The 22,834-nt window shown below is 40.6% G+C and overlaps 1 protein-coding gene across 3 annotated transcripts in view; it reads left to right on the plus strand.

Moving 5' to 3' along the window:
• fynb (FYN proto-oncogene, Src family tyrosine kinase b) overlaps nucleotides 1-22,834 on the plus strand; it is a 156,396-nt gene that overhangs the window by 14,537 nt on the left and 119,025 nt on the right. For 2 of the 3 annotated variants that reach the window (XM_041804577.1, XM_041804579.1), the window contains exon 2: nucleotides 12,299-12,367. The exons of the other annotated variant lie outside the window; for it this stretch is intronic. The gene's annotated coding sequence lies outside the window, so the exon portion shown is untranslated. The remainder of the gene's footprint in view (nucleotides 1-12,298; nucleotides 12,368-22,834) is intronic. 3 annotated transcript variants of the gene reach the window in all.

Genomic DNA, 22,834 nt, shown 5'->3' on the forward strand with positions numbered 1-22,834 from the left:
GTGGTGGCAAACACCCAGATCCACTTCCTGCTGCCAGCTGTTTGTCTTTGATCACAACACTTGCTAAGGCAATAGGATAATCAGTAAGCTATTCCACTTGATTACCATCAGGTGTTTGTACAGTACAATACAACTTGCCACTGGTCATCATCTCTCAGTAAAGATGGGACACATTTTTTTATTTACTTGCCACTTCAGACAGGTTTTTGCAGAATGATATTTCTAGCTTTATTGGAGCTTTTATTAAACAAAGCCTGCATCATCAATAATGTTACAATTATTGACTTTAGTGAAGAGAAATCATGTAATCCAATTAAAAATCATTACACTTTGGTGCATGGAGTTTTTTTTATCCAAGCAATGAAATCACTATAAACTTGCAAAAGCAGCTGTTTTGTTCAAGTCAAGAAAACTAACAGTCTTTAAGATATTTAGCTCAGGTTGAGTTTGGTTTCTGAGTTGCATCCTAACACTGTTGTTCCTTTCCAAACATATTTTACTCTAAATTTATCTAAAGACTATGGAGCATCCCTTTGAAATTGGTTCTGAATTTATCAGGTCTTTAATATTAAAAGTTGGGGATGTGAAGAAGACTTTCATATCAGCTGCTGATGATAAGGACATTCTTTGCTGAAGGTTTGGCTCAGGGGCTAACATACAAAGAGTAGTCTCTGACGCACTGGTCACAGGTCACAGGATCAATTTCTGGTCCTGGCACTATTGAGGACATGTCTAACTCCCCATATACTCTGTCTCTCTTCAGCTGTCCTATCCAATTTTTTCTTTTTTTTTTTGCATTTTTTTTTTTTTTTTTGCATTTTTGCTTTTTTTGGGGCTCTTTGCAGCAGTGGTTTTATGTTTAGGTATTACAAAATTAAATGGGATTACACATTGAAATCCACTTAAAATCAATTTTAAGGTGAATGATACAGTATTCATACATGTATGAATGTAGTCGTTCATTTTGTTGAGATGTTTGGTCAATATGTCAACTGCAAATATCAAAAGAAACTTTATTATCTGCCACCATAATAATAACCTTTTTAAGCTAATATAAAAGTGCCCTTCCTGGTTATTGCTCCAAGCTTCTCATAATAGATTCTGGTATATGCCTGTATCAAAAAAATCAATACGGCAATATATCATCATACACTCCTTGTTGATATGTGTACAGTATAGATATAACAGCATCAATTCGGCCACAAACGCTGTGGCTGAAGTTTTAAAACACACATCTCCTACAGTGCATTTGACAAAAGCGGGTGGCAGCAGACACACATGCCTCAGACCAAAACAAGACTAATATGGATGAGAAAGTCTATTTGCTACCATCAAGACAGAAAGAAATAATGCTGGTATTTTTCAAGCTCCTTAACACCAGAGAGTCAGGAACTGGACATGAGCCGTGCATATGCAAGCTGTGCAAAAACAAGGTAAAATACTGCAGCAACACCTATCATAGTCTTCACATGACAAACACCGCGTAGCAGCTGGCAACAGCTAGGCTTGCTACACGGGGCCGGTTTCTGTTGTCACATCCGGAGCTGACTAATGCTGTGAAGTCAAAATTTCCCTCAACTTTTAAACAGGATCAGAAGATCACAAGCAGCAATTTGTGGTTCGTATTTAAATTTACGTAGCTGATAGCGAAGACTTCCTGCAGCTGCCCTTTTAGTGCAAGTCATGCTGTTTAATCCTTCATCATTTGTTCATCACAGAGACTGCAGTGCCTGTGTTTTTATGCAGTTATAAAGCAAAAGTAAAACAGTCTTACAAATACAAGTGGGTTTATAGTAAAGTAAAATCCAGAATATTATTGTTGTACCAATAAAAGACGACAAAGAGGGTTCAAAGTTCCAAAAAGTTAACAATTGTTGTTCAAAAGTTTTTAATAGCTCAGACATTATACAGATGATATTCTAATTACTTCTTGGATCTCTGAGGACAAGCATGTAAGTGTTTTTATGTGTGGGGTCCTTTATTTTCCAAATTCAATGCATATCGCGATACAGATCATATTGTGGCCGTATGGTATGGCATCATGAGGCTGTGGAAATACCCGGTCCTATTCTTGGATCATTTGCAGTCTGATATAGGAAGGGCACTTTAAATGACTTTAGTGTACACTACAGTGTATGGAGAGCAGTTTCCTATCAGCAGAGTCCTCATTTCGAAAGTAAGCCATGGAAGTGGGCGACCAGCTTAGCAGTGGATTTGAGCTCTTCTCTACCTGGAAATGCCAAGCAGGGTCACAATGTTGAAGGGGGCTGGGGCGGAGGTGGTCCACGTTCTGGGGGACAAGGTTATAGGCAGCACAAAATATGAGTGAGTTACAGCAACAGGGCGGCAGCTTCCAGTTACAGTTCCCACTGCATTCTGTAGCAATTTCAGCATTTCCATAGCAACGACCAACATGTCTGTTTCAGTGACTTTAAAATGACAAATGTCTTAAACATCTCACATTACAATTATAAAGTCAAGAATTTCTCAGGCTTTGAAAACTGTTGAAAATAATCAATTTACTGCAAGAACCTGATTTAAAAATATGTGCAGTCATGTTTGATTAATGCAGATATGTCAGTGTTACTGTTTACGTATAGTAAGTTTGAGGGCCGCTGAAAGGATATTTAGGTAAGCTATAGAGCCCATTAAAAGGGTCTAAAACCTGCTATCATTTCTGGTGATCAGCAGCGGGAGAGCTGCTATTATCCCAGCATGTCCAAAGTAGGACTGCTCCACCTCTTTCTGCCCCCGTATCAAAGGTCTGAACCCTGTGAGTGAAGGCCAGATCGACCACCCAGCAGCAGTGACAGTAAAAGAGCCCAACGTTAAATTCCTCCCACCCTGAGAGCATCTCTGCTGTCAGTCACTGAGGAGTTTCCCTGTCTGTTCAGGCAGCCCACAGCGTGAATAATTCTGCCTTCAAATCACACAAACAAAGCTTCCCAGTGTTTCTGATGTGTTCACTCTTGACCTGTAAAAAAAACACTCTCATTTTTACTTCCTCCGTAATGCTTTAATCACCTGGCAAATCCCTCTCTCATGTGGTGTGGATCCAGAAAGCCAGTGCAGATGCAGCCTAATGTGCTGTGAGGATAATTGTCCATTTTAATCCACTCTCCCTCCTCAGCAGTGTCTGTCAGTCAGCCTCTCAGCCCGCCAGCAGTTCGGACCTGCCAATCAAACCTCATCCGCCAGGACTCTGGGGAATAAGGATGAAGCAGTTTGGATTTAATTAGTGTTGCAGCATGTCAGATCTTTACCATGAACTCCATGACAATGTTTGAGAAAAGCCCAGGCAGCTGAATGTATTATCACTGCTCAAGTACCCCACAGTCTGCAAGGTTGCTCTAAATCCATGTAAAGGCTTGCAGCCTGCAGCTGTAAGCTTTGCAAATGCAGCTATTATTGAAATGGCAAAGTGCCCTACTTACCCTTCAGAGACTAGCCCTGAAATGAACCAGAAGTGGGTGGCTGATGGCGACTTTATGTTAAACTGTAAGAGGCACGGTGTATCTGAGCAGCACACGGAGAAAGAAAGCAGTCGCCCACCGCCAGAGACTTGGGTTCATTTCCCAGCAGGGGAAGCTCCGGCTTGGCTGAGGCCCTGAACATTATGACTGTGCCGTGTTCATGGGTGGGAATCCAGAGAGGGAACATGTCTTACTTACAATACTTGAGGTTACAGCATGCTTTCTACCAAAAAGAGTTTTCTCTTCTTACATGGATGTGGAGGACTCGGTTCGGCGCTTTTCAAAGCCTGAAAATCATGCATTAGCTATACTGCTGTAGAGTCTCGTGGTTTTTATTATTTAATGTCATTTTATAGCTGGTGCAAATCATACATCAGCTCTTACAAGGAGGGAATAAAAGCTTAATGAGCATCAAATAAATCAAATGTGGTACTTTCAACTGACAAAGAAATAAAGGATTGCACTGGGAGTAGCATGCTCTCTAAACACTGGCTTTAGCTGCAGTTATCCTCCTCATCTGCTCAGACCAGCAATAAAAAGTGCTGCCAAACTTTGTAACAAGTTGGTCAGTGAAAAATCAAAATCTAGACATGTCGAAATCAACAAGCCTGATGCACACTCCTAAAAAAGTTGGGACAGGAGCATGTTTACCATGTTCATTCATGCTTGATGTACATCTTAAGTTGCTCAAAACTTTAGAGTTTCCTTTGTTGTATTTTTTAATTCGTAATGCACCATACATTTTCTACTGGACTGCATACAGACCAGTCTAAGCCCCACCCTCTTTTACTGTGAAGCCATGTTGTTGTAACTCGTATTAATGTCACCTTCACAGATGTGCAAATGACCCATGCTATGGACACTAATATACCGCCACACCATCACAGATGCTGGCCTTTGAACTTTTAGTTGATAACAATCTTGATGGTCCTTTTCCTCTTCATCCCAGGGGACTCGACATCCATTATTTCCATGACCTATCTGAAATGTGGACTCATCAGACCACAGCACACTTTTCCACTTCAGGTCCGTCCAGCTCAGATGAGCTCAGGACCAGAGAAGTGGGCAGGGCTTCTGAATGTTGTAGATATATGGCTTTATCTTTTCAGGATAGAACCTGAACTTACAGTGCTTAACACACTTATTACACCACCCTAACCCTAACCAAAGTAAGGTTTATGCCACAGCTGCCCTAAATTAAGAGCATTGGTAATTACCAAAATCATTTTTTATGTTTCTGCAATGGTTAATACACCAATATGTAGAAGCTCTTTAACCCAAATGATATTTTTAATGCTAAAATATTATTATTATTGTTATCCATGAATTTTCAAATTTACTGATTTACAAAAATACTGAAAAAATAGTAAAGCGCATTAATATATCTTGATTAATATGTCAAATTATAGTTATTTACTTGCATTCCTGAAGAGAAAAATGAGTTTTAGTGCTTGAATGTTATGCTTGATTCATTTCTGACTTCTCAGAGAGGCCCAGTGATCTGGCTCAAATTTGGGTGAATTCAGTTTGAAATTCCTCATTCCTGTTCAAAATGGTAAAACGTGGAGAGCTCACTGAAAATGAAAGAGTCCGCATTAAAGCACTTCATGATGCCGGATGGTCTCTGAGACAAATATGACAGGTGGTCTAATACATTTGTTAAGCACTGTACATTAAAGATGCAGTGACATACTGGGTTAGCTGACAATGGTCTACTGAAGTGTTCCTGAGCTCATGTTGTAATATTCATCATAGAATGATGAAGGTTTTTAATGTAGTACTGCCTGAGAGGTCAAAGGTCAAGGGTAGTGAGTGTTGGTTTTCAGCCTTGCCTCTTACATGCAGAGATTTCTCCAGATTCTTTAACTCTTTTCATGATAGCATGGTCTGTAGGTGATGAAATCCCTAAAGTCCTTATAATTGCGTGTTGAGAAATGTTGTTTATACACTATTGAACTGTTTCAATCAATCAGTCTTTTTTTGTATAGCACCATAACTGGTTATCTCAAGACACTTTACAAAGAGGGCAGGTCTGGACCATACTCTCTGTTGTGGACTTTAATAATAATCTAGTATTAAACATTAGTATTATAATACAGACTGTACCCAGTTATGATAAAGACCAGTGTGAATCACCATGAGTGCAGCATCAGCAGTATTTAGCCCTGTTACAGTGGCAACATAATCCCTGTTAAAGGGCAGGACTGTGCAGGCCAGGCTCGTGTTGACTGCTCTCTGCTGCAGCTGCACTGAGGGATAGGGGTGGAGAAAAGCAGGAAGAAGAGAGGGACAAGAGAAACAACAAAACACCAAAGGAAAGACTGATCCTTCCAAACCTGTAACCAACTAGCCTATGTACCTGTGAAGTATTCCAGGTGTTTTCTCACTATTACACAACTTTCACGGTCTTTTCTCACCTCTGTCTCACCTTTTATGGAACATGTTGCAGTACAAAATTCAGACTGTGTGCATATTTTTAGAAAAAAGTTCAGTTTATGTGCTTGAATAGTAAATATCTTGTCTCTGTGCTCTATTTAAGTTCATTTAGATGGATAAAGATGTTCTTATCACTGTATTCTGTTTTATTTATGTTTTACGCAGCGTCCCAGCATTTATGAAAGTGGGGATTATTTAATGTGTCAGAGGTCAGCTCAGTAAAATTGTTTTTAAGCAAATCTAAATTTCATATGTACGATCAGGTACCTTGGAGGGCACTAGACCGTGTTTTAATAGGGATGCATCATACTGAATTTTAGGCAAATATGTACAGATTGATTTTTGGAGGACTACGGGAGCAAGCTGTGGTCAAACTTAGTCATATGATTAAATGTCATTCTTATTTAACATGCTTAGGTTGCAAGATTAATCACAAGCGTTAACACGTTAACATAAACAGCTCTAATTTATACATATACAGATATATCTGTTATAAATGAAAGCATTTTCACATCTGCCACTACTGAAAATGTACACCTTTGCCCTAAGTCAACCAGTGACTCCTAGCCTTAATATAAATGCGAATATTGTCATTATAACATTACATAGTGAACTCTTTTGCTGTGTTCACGTTTTCTGTTTTTAGGCCACCAAAGAAGACGATAGATGATCAGATTTACTGCATGAGTAGAAGAGTTGGACTAATGGTATAATATAGAGAGGCTTCCTCAGGCCAGTAGGAGGGTTGACAGTGATAAAGCTGTAGCATATCTGTGATCTGGGGGGTAAATATGAGTAAATTACATAAAAATGAAAACAAAGGCTGATTTTCTACTCTGACTTTGGCAGTCCAGTCCAGGACACGCAGTGCCGGCCTTCCTGCCCACCGTCCCTCAGAGTCAGATCAGTACAATGAGAGCCGAGTCTTCTCCTGCTGGCCCGTTCAGCGGCCCACTCATCTGTCCCAGCAGCGAGCGGCAGCAGCAGAATGACTGAGCCCGTTGTGCCTCGGCCGGTCATGTGACAGCTTTGTGCGTCTGAATGACTTTACCCCGCAGCCTCGGTGCCATTATGTTTTATTGGAGAGGGGGGGTGCTGATGAAAAGAGAGAGTCAGCTCTGCCTCCGGGGCCAGCGGCTTCACAGACTCACTGCAGAGCATGCTGGGAGCCCGTCGCCATGACTGCATCCGGCAACGGAGAGGAAGGAGGCCGCAGAGCTGAGGCAGACATGTCGAGCAGCCAAATGGCAATTTTCTGTTGGTAAAGACGACTTAAATCACATGGTTCGGTCACACATGGAGGTATTTTGGGAAACCCTCGCAATTCCTCTGCACAGGCACCAAAAATAGCCGAGCTGCAACCTGGGAGTGAGAAAGCACTTCATTTTATGGTGGAGCGTTTGAACAATGCTGCTAATTTACCTGCTGTAGTAGAAGTTGTTTCTGAGATACTCTCTGACCTGCTGAATTGGAGAAAAAGAAGTGTAGAGGAAAGAAAGAAGGTCAAACCACGTCTCAGCTCATGCTGCCGTCCTCATTACCTCCTTTTTCTTCTTCTCATTTCCTCTTCTTTGTCTCTTTTTGCCCTGTTCTCCGTAAACAGAGGCCGAAGCAGTCGATGTTTTGCTTCTCCATCAGTGCGCACAGTCCACAAGAGCATTTATACCCTAACGTCTCTGCTGTTAATTCACACTTCTGTCAACTTTAAATGGGACAAACTGACTGTAATGATTTGTGGTGCAGATGTGCATCCTGTCAGCCAAACCTCAGCTCTGGTGTTCTTTAGCTATCAAGTACAAAGTTGACGGGCAAGGAAGTGGTGGACAAATCAAGGATCAGATGATAGTTTTGCCTTTCTGTCAATGCCACATGTAGCACAACTTGCATGGTGTTCAAGTCCCCTTGTGGAAGTGATCGGGTCATGATCCATGTGGACTCATGTATGTGGGCAATGTTGACACGACTGTGCCTGAGGACAGGGCATTCATCAGCGGACAGGGATGTTCTAAAAATCTTCTGAGCTGCACAGTAGATGTAGACATGGGATCAGGAAAATGTCCATAGTAACCTGTGGGATTGACTCATCTGTCAGCATGGAGCATTTACAGATGCTGACCCGAGTGGCTGCAGGAGTTGTCTCTTCGTTTTTCTTCTTGGCAGATTTGCAAACCAACTCTGCACATACTGCCACCTACTGTATTAAAAGGAGCACATTTGCAAGTTTACCTGTGCACAGAATGATGTTGCTCATGTAAAGGCAGACGTCCAGGGTACAAAACATATTTGCCTTACGTGAAAATGCCTATAAGTACTGGCAAAGAGATAAAGCTTTGTCATTCGCACTGGTCATTTACTTTTTACAATGGGATTTTACAATTAAGCACTTGAATAGTCACAGGATCTTATGAATGGGCGCTCAACTAATCATAATTACCATTCAAGTACAAATATGCTGCATAGACCTGCTGGAGGCCCCCTATGTTTTCTGTGGTCAATATTTCAAATCTCAGCTCTATATTAAATAACAAGTGATGATTATGTAACTGAGGGTTATTAACCATGTAAATATATAGAAAACATTGGCACAGAGTTCTGCAGTATAAGGAGAACCTCAACTTTCAACTCGCCAATCTGAGACAACACCTAATAGTAAAGCCAGGCACTCACTGTGTGAATTTCATTCCATTCAGACACCAATTTCAAGTCACAAATTCACCTGGAAGTTACACTGACTCAGTGTGATCACGCATGCTTTGTCATGAACTTTACAGATGGATATGACAACCAACCAAGACCCAACTATGGTCAACTGCTCCTGACTGTTCAGATGGATTCTGACATGGTTGATTTTTTAGTGAGAGCAGAAATACAAGCAGAATCCACAAGTTTGGGGCAATTTTAATTTTGTATCCTGTCAGACAGCATCTGTAATCACTATGAAAACAGCAGAAGTACCTTTAGCAGCCCCCCAATAATAAGGAGGAGTAAACAAGCAGGAAATAGGCCGACCTGTGGACCCTCAGCTGACATGGATGGGGCAGGAAGTGATGTACTAACCCTCTTTGGGTTTTTCCTTACTTTTGGTATTATTTTTAACTTTATATCCCCCTAGCCCTTACACTGACCCTAACCTGTAGGGTTCAGGTGCCTTATCCTTCCCTCTTTTGGTTTTTCCATAGTTTTCGGTTTGTTATTCTTAATTTCATCTCCCTTACCCTAACCCTATCCTTTAGGGTTCAGATGCCTAGCCTGCAGTTAATTTTAGAATTTTATTTATTTTATGGATACTGGAAAACATGTCATTCTCTTCATCATTCTGATTCTGGCATGGGTAATGTACGTCACATTGTAGAGGTCCGCAACAGATGAGCCCATAACACCCCGCCATAGAGGTCTGCAGCCACGTCCTCTTGGACAGAGTACACTTGTTTCATGTTGCTGTTAATACAGACATTAAACTTACAGAGGAGAAAACACACCTTTAACTTTTGCTTGACAGTTATCACACAGATGATGTGTGGATTATCTGGCTGCTCTTTAGTGTCAGAGTGAAATATAATGATGTCTGTCACATAGCACTCTGCTACGCCAGCCGCGGCATTGTTTACATCACAATGCATGCTGGACAGTACATTCACAGTCCAGCCAAAATGTTGGAATATGGCTCAATGTGGATCTGCATCATCAGTTCGATATCCAATATAAAAGTGGCATAAATATCAGACCCAATACTGATATTGGACCTGATCTGGCCTATCTCTAGATATAAGATATGACTTCAACCTCCATATGTGAGCCTTTTTAAAAGAAAACTGTGCAGTGTGAGTTTTCAGGCTGTGCATGCATGCATCATGTTGTCACTTCAGTCCACAGTATAAGATGACTTTACACCACGACTGTTAGAGTTGACTGTGTGCATCCAGCTTAACATCTGACATGGAGAGACCCATCCACGAGTCTGTTGTACCTGTCACTTTAACATCACACTGCTCTTTCCTCATGTATCTGTGTCACTCTCATAGCTTCTATTGTGTCAGTTTGTAGTTTTTACTCAGCAAATGTTTAAGCCGTCCTGGTGGGACTCTCTCAAAGGTCATGTTGTTTTTTTTCAGTACTACAGTTATTGACAAGGTCTCATCCTGCCAAAAACAAACACACCCTTTAATTAAAAACAGCAAAAGCTCTGATTAAAGCAGATCTGTGATGATAATCTGTTTTTTCTGCAGTGATCTGTGGTAGAGTTTGAGGGCTGTGAGCCGAGCTGCTGCTAAATAAGCTCACTATCAGAGTAAAAGTCTTTATCCTGTTTAAAGGTGTAGATGAAAACAACGCTGATGTGGTGTAAAACTCATGGAGACAGATGCAGGATTGAACTGAGCTTAAAGAATAACTGTAGCTTGGTAGTGACAGATAAATATGATGCTAGAGTGAGTTTAGCCCAGATGAGGTGGATTAATGTGAGTGTTTGCACAACTGATCAGGCTGGAGGTCGCTGCACCATCACATGGACTGATTATATCTGCAGCATGGGATTTATCATCCAGCAGGTTGCTCAGATAGTAGCTTCACACACACTAATGCACGTCTTTCAGGCTGTTTCCCATCTTGTTTACAAGAAAGCTTGCTCGCTTTAAACTCATAACATGCTGCATGTTTGGAAAGGCCCAGTTTGACCAATAACAGGAAGTAATCTCATAACAGACCCCACATCAGAACCTCCAGCAGCAGCAGCGTGTTTCCATGTGGCTTCTTCTGCTGCTGCAGAGAAAACCGTTGCATCACATTCAGAGATAAAGCCTGCTCGCGCTTGCTGCTTCTTCAGCGCTCTGCCCCAGCATTCAGAAAAGCCACAGAGACAGATTAAATTAGATTAGCAGGGCTGAGCTTTAAAGTCAAATCAGCAGCTGAGGGGTTCCAGCATATTTGGCAGCGGTGACAGTGAGTCTTTTGTAAATAAAGGGCAGTTAGGAGGCGCGCTGTGCAGTTAACCCCGGCCCCGCTGCCACACAATGAGTGTAGTGTGTAGCTCCGCTGTCAGTCAGAGCGCTGGCAGATGCTGGGAGTTTATCCACCGTGTCTGCAGGAGATTTATCTGAAAATAGAGGTTAGACTGTTTTTACTGCAGGTCTGTCCCTTTATGATTTGGTTCTGTGCTGCTGTTCCCTCCGCTCTCACACTCACAGTTGTTTAAATTGTGTTATCAGTGGTCATTGTGGTCATTTAGTGCATCAGAAAGCCAAACATTTTACCAGCTAACATGACAAACTACACAGAGGTACATGGACAATCAGCACCACTGATGTGATGCCACTGGGAGATTGAGGGGCGGAGCTTACCATTTACTAAAATGGTGTTTTGTCAAAATTTTCCCACTTAAAGGGCACCCAACCCCGTCTGAATCCACCAGTGCAAGTTTGTTTCAACCAGAACAAATAGGTTATTTATGAAAGTCCCCTTAGAAAACAGTATGAGCCTGTTAGTTACATAAAAGGCTCTATAAATGTTTTCATGTCAGCGGTCAAACGTGTTCTAATGTCACTGGCTTTTGTATCATAGGCTTTAAACAACTCTCACAGAAAAACAGACTTGAGGAAAAATGAAGATGTGATAATAAAAAAATAAAAAGTCTTATTTAAGCCACAGTATTGGCCCTGATAATCTCAATCGGTGCATTTCTACTCATCCTGGAGTCTTAAAGCATCGATCTGTTAGTGCTTTTTCCACTGGCGAGAGATCTCTTCTGTTTCTGCTCTCGTTGAGCTGTACTTCTGAATGCTTTTGTTTTCATCTCAGTCTTTTGTTCTCTCCTGTAAAGCACCCAACAGTTCCTCTGTGTAAGAAAAGAAGTTTATTTTAACTAGCTGGCATTGTGAGTAGCTGTTTTTTGTTTTTCAAGCACTCCTGTGATGGCCTACCTTTAGTAAATCTCCTCATTCACACCTGTGAGATGAATAAATGGATTTGTAAAATCCACCTGCCTGCTGGAGAGCAAGAACAAACTCCAGAGCCATCAAACGGGCTTTTCATTCTACCTGGCAGCTCGTGTGCTCTCTGCTCACACACCTGTTGTTTACTATCATAATATCACAATTTCACAGTCTCAATGGCGGCCTGTTTCTCTGAGCTTTTCTTTGTCTCTCTGTGTGGATTTCAGCCATTTATTCTACAAACCTCTCCATTTTTTATCACCCCGGTACTAGGTCAGAAAAGCTACGAGCACTAACACACTTTCGGGCTCCCCTGGCGTCGTCCCAAAGCATTGTGGGAAAAATGATCAAGACCCATTTCTTTGCAAATAATTGTGAATGACAGTGGCTGGCACATGTAGAGGGTAATCATGTTTTATTAACTGTTTGGATGAATAATTGAGCGTCTCTGTGTCCCTGCAGGGTCTCTGTTTTGGCGGCGCACAAAGCAATGTGGAGGAAATAAAAATCCTGGAACGCTGAAAACAAGAGGTAGGACGCTCTCACTCCCGTGGACCATCACTCTCTAACTCCTATTTAACACAAAAACAAACCAGCACTTTGTTTCAGGCGTGTTAGCTCATATTTGATGGATAAACTTCCAGTAAACAGTAAACAAAGACGAAGCAGGAACAACGGCACACATGAAGAAGAAAAATTTTACAGCAACTAGAAAGAACATGAGACCCTACATGCAAGGGCTGAACATGTGCCCTTGAACTTTGACCTTTGACCTCTGAAATCTGACCATCTTCGACTGAGAGTGAAAATGTGTGCAAAGTTTGAAGAAAATCCATCAGAGTATTATGAGATACAGCTCTTTTAAAACAAGATATTTACCTGAGGACCATTGCTTTGACCTTGACCTTTTATCTCAAAAATGTTAGGAATAAATCCTTTAGTCATAGTGGACGTTTGTGCAAAGTTTAAAGAAAACCACTAAAAGCATTCATGAGTGTAGAGATGCACTGCTGTGATGATGATGCTGCTGTTTTCAGTCACAGTTGAGCCGACGGTCCACACTGATGCTGATGTAATTTGCATTACTTGTGTTTGTGTATTTCTCTCATGAACGTGAAAATTAAATACACTTTTCAACAGAGTTAATTTTTTACCATAAAAGATCTATTTTTAGCTGGTCTAAAGGCCTGTCATGATATGTACCCTAACCCATAATTTTCACATAAATCGGCTGCATCATGCTCCAAAGTGCTCCACTGGAAGCGTGTCGAGAGGACTGCACAACGCAGTGCAGCCCTGAGCAGTTTGAGGGCATGGATCACAAGAGAACTGGCTTCACGCAATAAAAGTATATCAGCAACAGACATTTTTGCTCTTTTCAGATTGATTTTCTGTTCATTTCAGCATGATTCCATGATTTTATTGCTTCCATCATGGGTGAGTGCATTATGAAGTTAAACGGTTTTATGTTTTCTAAAAGGATTTGTGGTTTTATGTAAAATTCTATTATTAGTGGGGATGCTGAGCATCCACACTATCGATGTTCGTGTTGGCCATTTTGTTTATTATTCTTCTTCCACACCGGCTATCTCCTCCTTCATGCTTTGTCGTATCGACACCATTTGAACGTTGAAAAAATTCTGTTTCTCCATCATTCCAATGTTATGACTTTTCTCATTTCTAACTTTTATAATTTTCAAAATATAGCTATTTTTAAGCTATTTTCAGCTATTTTTATGCATTCTTATTCAGCCAGTGAATGCAATTTTCAGCTACTTTAAGGCCCAAATCAGCTACTTTTGTGCCATTTTATGCTACTTTATGCTATTTTTATACTGTTTTCAGCTATTTTTGTGCTTTTGGCTATTTTCAGCAGTTGTTCCACAATTCAGCTCTCAGCATCCCCATGCAATTTCAGCTGAAACTGCAATTTTGATCTAGTTTCAATTAAAACCATAAAAATATACTCAGTTAATTCTAGACTCCAGATAATTAAATTCAAGGTAGAACACTGATTAAACTTCTAAGGTTAAACTGCAAAAAAATTTTCTCCTTGGCTCTCACCCTTATGTGATATGTGTAAAGCAGCCACAGGCATTTTAGCTCACCACTATGGACTGAAATTTATGATATCTGGTCTCATGGATTTCAATGGTACTCAAGCATCTTAAAAACCACACTGATCCCAGACCCTGATACTGCTCTGCTGGGTTACTTTTCAATTGTGAGGAAACTTGGCCACTATGGTAGGACAGTGCTGTTGTATGGCATGGTAACTGCCAAGAGAAACATTTTGAAGTTGTGGAAATCTGAAGCAGGTCCAGGCAGTTACAGGAACTAGTTTTTTACTACGTTTATATAGAGACAGACTAAGATATGAACTCTTGAGTAAACCGCAGAAATTTAAGAGGATGTGAAACTTAGTGTTACAAAATATAAAAGAATAATCCGGCTCTCATCTCTTTCTGTAAGACCCTTTGAACACTTTTTTTTTCTGGAAAGCGGCAAAAGGAACAGTTAATCTCAAATGTTGCCCAAATTACCCCTTTTTTTCTTTCCTTTTTGTTAGTTCTCTCTTTTTAATTTTTTTTCTCTGTCCTCTCTCTACTTTTCTTGTTTTCAGTTGAGTATTTTGCATTATTTTTCTGTGTTTGTAATTGCTGATAAAATCACTCAATAAAATGTACCAAAAATGAGTCCTTTATTTTTTTACCTCAAAAGTTAACTTTTCCCCATCAATGATGCTGTTGTAGCTCTGTGAGGCACTGCAGGATGAGACGTGATGTTGATATAGAGATGATTTATGATCAGGAGTCCGTGCATTGTGATGTATTTCAAATTTGACTGGTTAATTTGCACTTATTTCCTGCTGTTTTGATTGATCTGTTCTAGTTGCATTGACAAAGTTTGTCAGTAGCAAGTGGTCAAAGAAGAACTTCTTCTTATCTGCAATAAAGAGGAGCAGAGTAGCGCTTCTGGGATGCCCCAGACCGGAGCCAGGGCAGTGGATCTGCTCAGGTTGACTAATGAGTTTCACATGCAACAGCAGGTTGCAGTGAGGCCGTTGTATGTAGAAATTGCAGGCAACTAACTCTGCCAAAATGTCCATCCATCTTTTTTTTTTTTTTTTTTAAACAAGTCCAACTTCTTTGACTTTGTTGCACTGTCTGAGTTGTTTAGATGGTTGATTAGTTATTCCGAGCAGCGGTTGCAGCCCCCTATCTCTTTATCCTCCTCTCTCTCCCCTACACTAAAAATATCACTGTGATTTACCAGTGTATCGTGGATATCAACCATGGAACATAATATATAAAGGCTAAATGTGTACTCACAGCTATGCTTTCCCTCCAACTTGTCACAGTGCTATGAAGCACGAGCTGGTGCCACATGAAGAGCTGGAGTGCAAGATGCCCAAAATCATATTCACGTTTTTGTCTCTGCAGTACAAAACCATTTGCTACGTTCTATGTATTCTCACAGTGAATACAAAATAAATGCATCAAACTCAGTGTGCAAGGTTTGGGTGTTAATACTGGTTTGATGCCAGCATTGGATTGATATTTAACGACAGATAGACTGACATTAATTCATGCCCACATTGCTGATGGCTGATACAAATGTTAAACTCATGCATTCTGTGCTTCCCAACTTGAGATATCTTGTTTATAAAAATGTACTGAAAAGGGAAAAATATGAGGCCCAATAACTTTGAACTTTGACCTATGATCCAAAATCTGATGGGTTCATTCTTGATCAGGTTGGACATTTGTGCAAAGTTTGGGGAAATCCGTGTAAAGATGTTGCTTTGCAGGAACAGGTCAGACAAATGGACAACCAATTCGACTTTTTCGACATAACAGCTATGTTAGGTGCAGGGGCAAATGCATCCAATTACAGAAGACCATGGAAGAGATGAATTCATTCATTTTATTTTACTGTGTTTTCAGCAATAACCTGCACAGTTTGTTTTCTGAGAAATCAAAAAATCAGCACGAGAAAAACAGCTTTATCGTTCTAAGATGTTGAGATAAATGAGCTGAAGTCTAAACAACCAAAACCTTCATGTTGTCAAAGCAAAGCAGAAAAGATCAAATGTATGCATGTCAGCTTAGGACTTGTGTACATGATAGACTTTTTCTGCAGTTATCACAGCCCACTCTTGGGTCCTGTTCCACCAGCTGAGAACCACTGCACGAGGTCATCAGTGCCCCGAATCACTCACCCTCAACTGACGATGTATGGATCCTTTAAATATGTAAAAATACTTCCAGATATGATAAAACGCCAGTGCAGGCCCTCTGTGTTGCATGGCTCTGAGGATTATTTTATGTGTGTCAGGAGGAAAGCAGAACAACCCTCACACACACATTAAACCACGCACAGATACACACCAGCTGGCCACCACTGGTTGAGATTATTTGCCAGAGGCCGGCCTGCTGTCCCGCTCTCACCAGCACATACCTGTGCGCCGTTCCCTGTGTTGTGTGCGTGCTGCTCCACCATAACAGGATAGCCCGTACCTGTAATCTGTGCAGCAGAATGCTGCTGCTGTTGTTTCAGGTTGACCCACAGGGCAGCAGATGTAACCAGCTAAAAGCTAAAGTGATGTTTTCCTCTCTATCCTCGTACGGAGCATGACCCGACCCAGCTGGCTGTTCCTGCTGCCGTCTTTAATCCACACTCACAGCGCTGCAGGGGTTAATGACGGCCATGTATCTGCCCTGATCTCAATGTTTTTATTTCTTATTTCATGCAGCTTATTGCATGAGATAAGGCTAAAACTGCAGCAGATGAAAGATGTTTCGGTTCCTTACTAATCCAAGTGTTAGCATGTGGGTGCATGCTAGCTTTGAGTGGAACACGGTGGCTCTGATGTCTGATTATCAGCTGGCAGCGGCGTGTGCTTTTCCTCCTCAAGATCCAGAACAGAACAGCTCACTGTGTGCTTCAGTAAAAGAACAGTGTGTAGAACTAAGTAATTCTGGGAAATGAGCACATTTATGCAATGTGAGGGATAATGCTCGGCCTTTATTCAGAGATTTTCTGAATTTCTGAAACTAAACCATCCAAATTACCACTCCATGAGACCCTGAAGAGAACCTCAATCTGTCAGTCAAATAAATGTATTTTAGTAGGGAAGTGGGGTCATAGATATCAGGCCCTGAAGGATGAGGATGTGCTGAAAATCTCAGGAAATTTAAATAAGGCAAGTGGAATCCAGGGCAGCTGGTCTCTGCAGGTATGGCTGGTCGTCCCTCAATTAGAAGGTTGGGGGTTCAATTCACGGCTCCTGCAGTTGCATGTTGATGTGCCATTGGGTAAAGGTGCTTGGTTATAGTAGTAATATTAGTTAAAGATATTCCAGTCTGAGTTGCCCCTTTAAGGAGAAATCACTCTGAGTACGGTGCAACAAATAGGCTATGTATTCTCCTGCTGTCCTCTTCTGGGTTTTCCAAACTTTTCAGCCCACAACCCCAGAAGTAACCATGCCTGGGACCGGAGACCTCTATTACACCAGCAGGGACTGTAATGACATTATATTTAAATACATGAACTTTAATACAGCCTCAACTCTTCTTGGAAGGCTATAGTGGAGATATTGGAGAGTTTCTGTGGAAATTTATGTCCATTCATTCTGTAGAGCAGGGGTGTCAAACTCAATCACAGCAGGGGCTGAAATCTGAATTTAGGTTTAACCTGAGGGCCTAACAGGGTCAAGAGTTAACCAAAATCTATAGACCGTGTTTTCACAGGTAATTAATTATAGGTCAAATTAAACAGTGATGATAAATGATTTTAAGATTTCTAAAAAACCTGTCAAAATCATTAAATATCACAGCATCAATGTTACTGTGTGTCCATGTCAAATAAATGCTAAATAAATAAATAAATGAGTTTAAAAGATAAAAATCTGGGATAAAAAGTCAACTTTATAAGTCCTAAAGGTCAAAATACAACATCAAAAGTCAAAATAAGGTTTTTAAAAGGCAAAAATATAAGATAGAGCGTTAAAATCATGAGTTTAAAGGTCAAGATGTGAGATAAAATACAAAATTAAGAGTTTAAAAGGTCAATATAGAAGATACAATTCTAAAATGTGACTCTAAAAGGTCAAATATGAGATAAAATTCTAGATCAGGAGTTTAAAAAGTGAAAATATGAGTTAAAAGTCAAAGTTAGGAGTTTAAAAGGTCACAATATGATTTGAAATGAAAAACTGTGAACCTTGAAGGTCACAATATGAGAGAAAAGGTCAAAAGTATGAATTTAAAAGGTCAAAATAGGAAATTAAAGCCAAAATCCTAAGTTTAGGTCATAATCTTTGGATGCAAAATGAAAATATGAAATGAAAACTCAAATTAATTTCTTTCCCTCATTCCTGACTATTTCTACTCTCGACTTTTTCAGATTTTTATAACTCAACAAGGTTTTGTTTTTTGCTTTTTTAATCTTAAAGATTAAATTTAGATTTTTATACTGGAGGAAATCTGCAGACCTCATTCAGGTGAGCCACTTCTAATTGAAATATAAAATGATCTTGCGGGCCGGCTAAAACTGCACTGTGGGCCACATTTGGCCCCCGGGCCTTGAGTTTGACACCTGTGATGTAGAGCATGTAAGAGGTCAGGCACTGATGTTCCAGTTCATCCCAAAGGTGCTCGATGGGGTTGAAGTTAGGGATGTGCGTGGTTAAACGGTTAAACTCATTTATCAAATGATGGCACAAGATAGAGGAGTGGGTTAAATTGATACCCTATAATTTTCTTTATAAACATGAGCTTGAAATCCCAGCCTATAATGCTCTTTTTAACTGTAATGAACCTCCTAACACTAGAAGCCACTCTAGCTTCAGTGAAAGCCACCGCTTTCCTGTCTGAGCTTTCCCCATCAGGCACTTCACCGAATGTCTGAGAATCTTAGCAGTTAGCGTGAAGTTGGAATAGCACCGTATGACAATTTTTTAGTAATAGATGGAAATAAAGTGGTATATAGGCTGTAGGCTGGAAAACCCAAGAAAGAAATTTGCACTCCAAAAACACCTGAAGCCGAAAATTTCCATAGAAAGTGGTAACCTTGCAAAGCAGATGGATTCATCTGTGTCCGTGTTTCTCACTGGAGAATCCATCTTGCAAAGCTCCAGTCTGAACAGCTTGGGCCCAGCTGGTTTTATCAGAACTTGATGACTTTTTTCATTAAAAGAACAAAGAACAGCAGTGAGTTGTTTTTACTGACATGTCTACAGTCACCATGGTTCATGTTATGCAGCTCTCTATGGAGAGTAACTTCCTCTGTAGTGGCGAGCCTTGGTAGCCGCTACGTGCCCTGCCCTTTCCCAAACGCTGTATATGAGAGGCTTTCCAGATCAACAAATCCATCTGGCATGTCAGGTAAAGAAAGTGGCTGTTTTTATGAAGAACGAATCGATAAGTTAAAGGTTTCTGAAAAAAGGATGAAACATTAAGTCATTCCTGATTAAACTGTTTCAATCTCAGTTGTTTTTGGAGTCATTTTAAAAGCTGTAGGGAGTTTATTTTAAAAAAAATGAAATAAAAACAAAGCATTCCAAGATTTTTTTCTCTGCACGTTTGAATTTGACCAAATTTAGGGGCCAGATGGGAAGATATTGGGGGCCTGATGTGGGTTGCCAGTTGATGATCAGTATCAGGCTCACACCCGCTAACACGATGACCCTGTGATGAATTTGACTGTTTTCTAAATATTTTCTTCTCTTTCGACTGGTCGGTTGAACACATTTTAAATAGGTTTTCAGTCGAATAGAGAAATAGGAACATCACTAGTTGAGGTCAGAGCTCTGTGCAGGCCAGTCAAAGTGTTCTACTCCAAACTCATCAAACCATGTCTTTATAGTCCTTCTTTGTGCACTGGGGCACAGACATGTTAGAATAGAAAAGGGCCTTCCCTAAACTGTTGCTACACCATTGTAGCCACAGCATCATCTAAAATGTCTTGGTAGGCTGAAGCATTAAGATCGACCTTCACTGGAGATAAGAGGCCTTGCCCAAACCCTGAAAAACAGCCCCATACCATTACCCCTCCTCCAACAAACCCAGACTCACCCATCTGACTGCTAAACAAAGAAGTGTGATTGGTCACTCCACGTACACGTTTCCACGTTTCCACAGCTCCACACTCCATCTGATGCTCGGTAGTAACCTGATGTGTGATGCAGCTGCTCAGTTACAGAAACCCATTCATGAAGCTCCTGCTGCACAGTTTTTGTGCTTACATTAATGCCAGTGGAAGTCCAGAACTCGACTTTCATGCACCATGCACCTTAGCACTCTGACCCCCTCTCTGACTTTACATGGTCTTCCACTTCATAGCTGTTGTTCCTAAACGCTTCCACTTTCCAATAACATCACTTACAGTTGATGGTGGAATATCCAGCTTGGCTAGGTGCTTGATTTTATACACCTGCGGCAACAGGTCTGGTTGAAACACCTGAACTCAATAATTAACAGGTGTGGTCAAATACTTCTGACCATAAAATCTACAAAGGAAAATCGTGAATGATTGTGAATGTGTTGTTGGCCAATGAGCAGGTTCTTACAGCTAGCTCCTTTGTGATTGGTGGGAGCTGGCTTCCATTTGAAAAAAACTTCTTTTTTCCTTTTCAAGACATAAAAAAGACAAAATGGTACCAGATGAAGATCAGTTTGAGAGTCAAAAGACTGTCTCTGATTACTGAGCTGAGAAGAATGATCCGTGTCTCTACAAAGGGAACGCTGAGTGAGGCTGGATGGACTTAAATAAAGCCAGGCTTTTGTTTACTTGTGGAAAACTGCACATCACATCAGTTGATGTGTTGGGTAGTTGGTAATGCATGCCAGTCTACACAACCAGTCCAGTCCAGATAAAGACATCCCTCTGTATGCATTCCTAGATATCACATATCAAACCATATTTGGGAGTCATCCAAATACCCAAAACAAATATAATCTCTGCTGTTGTGTTGGCACATCCATGAGTTGTCTTCCTCTTCCTGGCAGTGAGAGGATCCTCCAACATCCTGCATGAACTTGGCCTACATACAGAGCAGATACTTTGATAAAAACTCAGCTGAGTGCCCGACAAACAGCTCTGAATGTGGAGGATGCTAGAATTCATCATGGGTTAGTGGAAACAAGCTGAACAAGGGAATCTTCCAGGAAACCAGAGTCAGCTGAGCATCCCACATTCATATGGAGTGTGTTCATTATGCAGGCTCAGTCATCGCTGCTCTAATAGCTCCTTTATTATGTGTGCTCCACTTTTCTATTCTGCGTGTCTCGCTGCTCGGAGAAAGAGCCAGCAGAGCGGCTTGATGTGGAGCAGAATCACACTTTAGCGTGTGACTCAGCTCTTTTTATTTCCGAGAGCTTCTTCTGTGCGTTGAGGTGGCGGTGACATGGAAGACACGCCGCAGAAGAAGAAGAAGCTCTGCAGAGAGAGCACATCAAGAGCCGCCTGACTGTGGGAACACGGAGCAGATGTGTCTGTTAGTGAGTGTTTGAGAGCTCTCTCTGGGTGGGTGGTATTGTAGGCTGGTGAGAAACAGAAAATGAGTCACTGATTCCACTCATGTTTTCATGCTTCTCTCTGAGAGTCGAAGCATCGTGCAGAAAGAAGAGCAGAACAGCACAGAGGTAATTACCCTTCATAGAGCCAGACACTCGGATACTGATGCATCTATTTCTGATTTAGTCTCAGTCTTTAAAATAAAAATCTTCATTAGTTTAGTCATGTTTCAGTCACTTTAAACATTTAACGTTTCAGTCTAGATTTAGATTCAACATTTTAGTCGATATTTGGTAAACATGAAGTCCTTACATTCCAGTAAGACGTGTGTTCTGTTTAAAATTACTTGATAAGGCAGCTTTTGAAATTAATTGATGCACTACTAATATTTGAACTGATTTAAAATAAAATGATGAAAATATTGGCGTACTTAAATGTAGGACTTCTATATCTAGTTGATCAGTGGTTCTCACATGGTGTGGCAAGTCTAGGTGTGCCTGGGGAATTTGTACAACCAAACGTTATTGACAAGTACTGCAACCAGCCCCCCCCCCCCCCACACACACACACACACACACAGATTTGACCCCTAAAAAAACCCAGAGAATGAGCCCTGCCAAGTTGACATTTATGGATGTCATCAGTATCAGTGTGAGTTGGATCAGTAGCACTGTTGCTAGCATCCTGGCTAACAGTGACCTCATCATGGAGCTGAGAAGTGTGGCGATATATTATTGGGTTCAGATGTTGAAATTATTAATAATGCTACTTGAAGCCACTTTAACCTCTTTTTTTACCTTTTTTGCCACCTTTAACCCATTTTTATGCTTGTTGTGATTGTTGCCGCTCCTTTTAGCAACTTTTTTTTTTTTTTACCCTTTTTACCACTTTTTCAAACCTTTTTGCCAAATTGAATCCATTTTTTGCCCCTTTTTTTTCCACTTTTGTTTGCCAATTGAGGCCTATTTTTGCCCTTTTACCTTGTAACCTTAAACCCATTTGTCTTGATTTTTTTTTTCTTTTACCCAGTTTGGCCAATTTTAACTGAATTTGCTGCTTGTTGTCCAGTTTTGCCACTTTTTTTGTTTTTTCACTTTTAACCCATTTTGCCATCTTTTTGCCACCTTTAACCTATTTTTGCCATTTTGTCCTGACACCTTTAAACCTTATTTTACTGCTTTTTGTCACTTTTGCCACTCCTTTTTGCTACTTTTTACTCTTTTTACCACTTTATGGAACCTTTTTGCTACAATAAATCCATTTTTTGCCCCCTTTTACCACTTTTGTTTGCCAATTGTGCTCCATTTTTGCCTCTTCTCATTTTAAATTTGAACCCATTTGTCTTGATTTTTGTTTTCTTTTTTACCCAATTTGGCCACTTTTAACCCAATTTGCTGCTTTTTTGTCCAGTTTTGCCACTTTTTTTGTTTTTTTTTTTTCACTTTTAACCCATTTTGCCATCTTTTTGCCACCTTAACC

Source organism: Cheilinus undulatus, linkage group 14 (genome assembly GCF_018320785.1).
Source record: "Cheilinus undulatus linkage group 14, ASM1832078v1, whole genome shotgun sequence".
Classification (NCBI taxonomy): domain Eukaryota; kingdom Metazoa; phylum Chordata; class Actinopteri; order Labriformes; family Labridae; genus Cheilinus; species Cheilinus undulatus.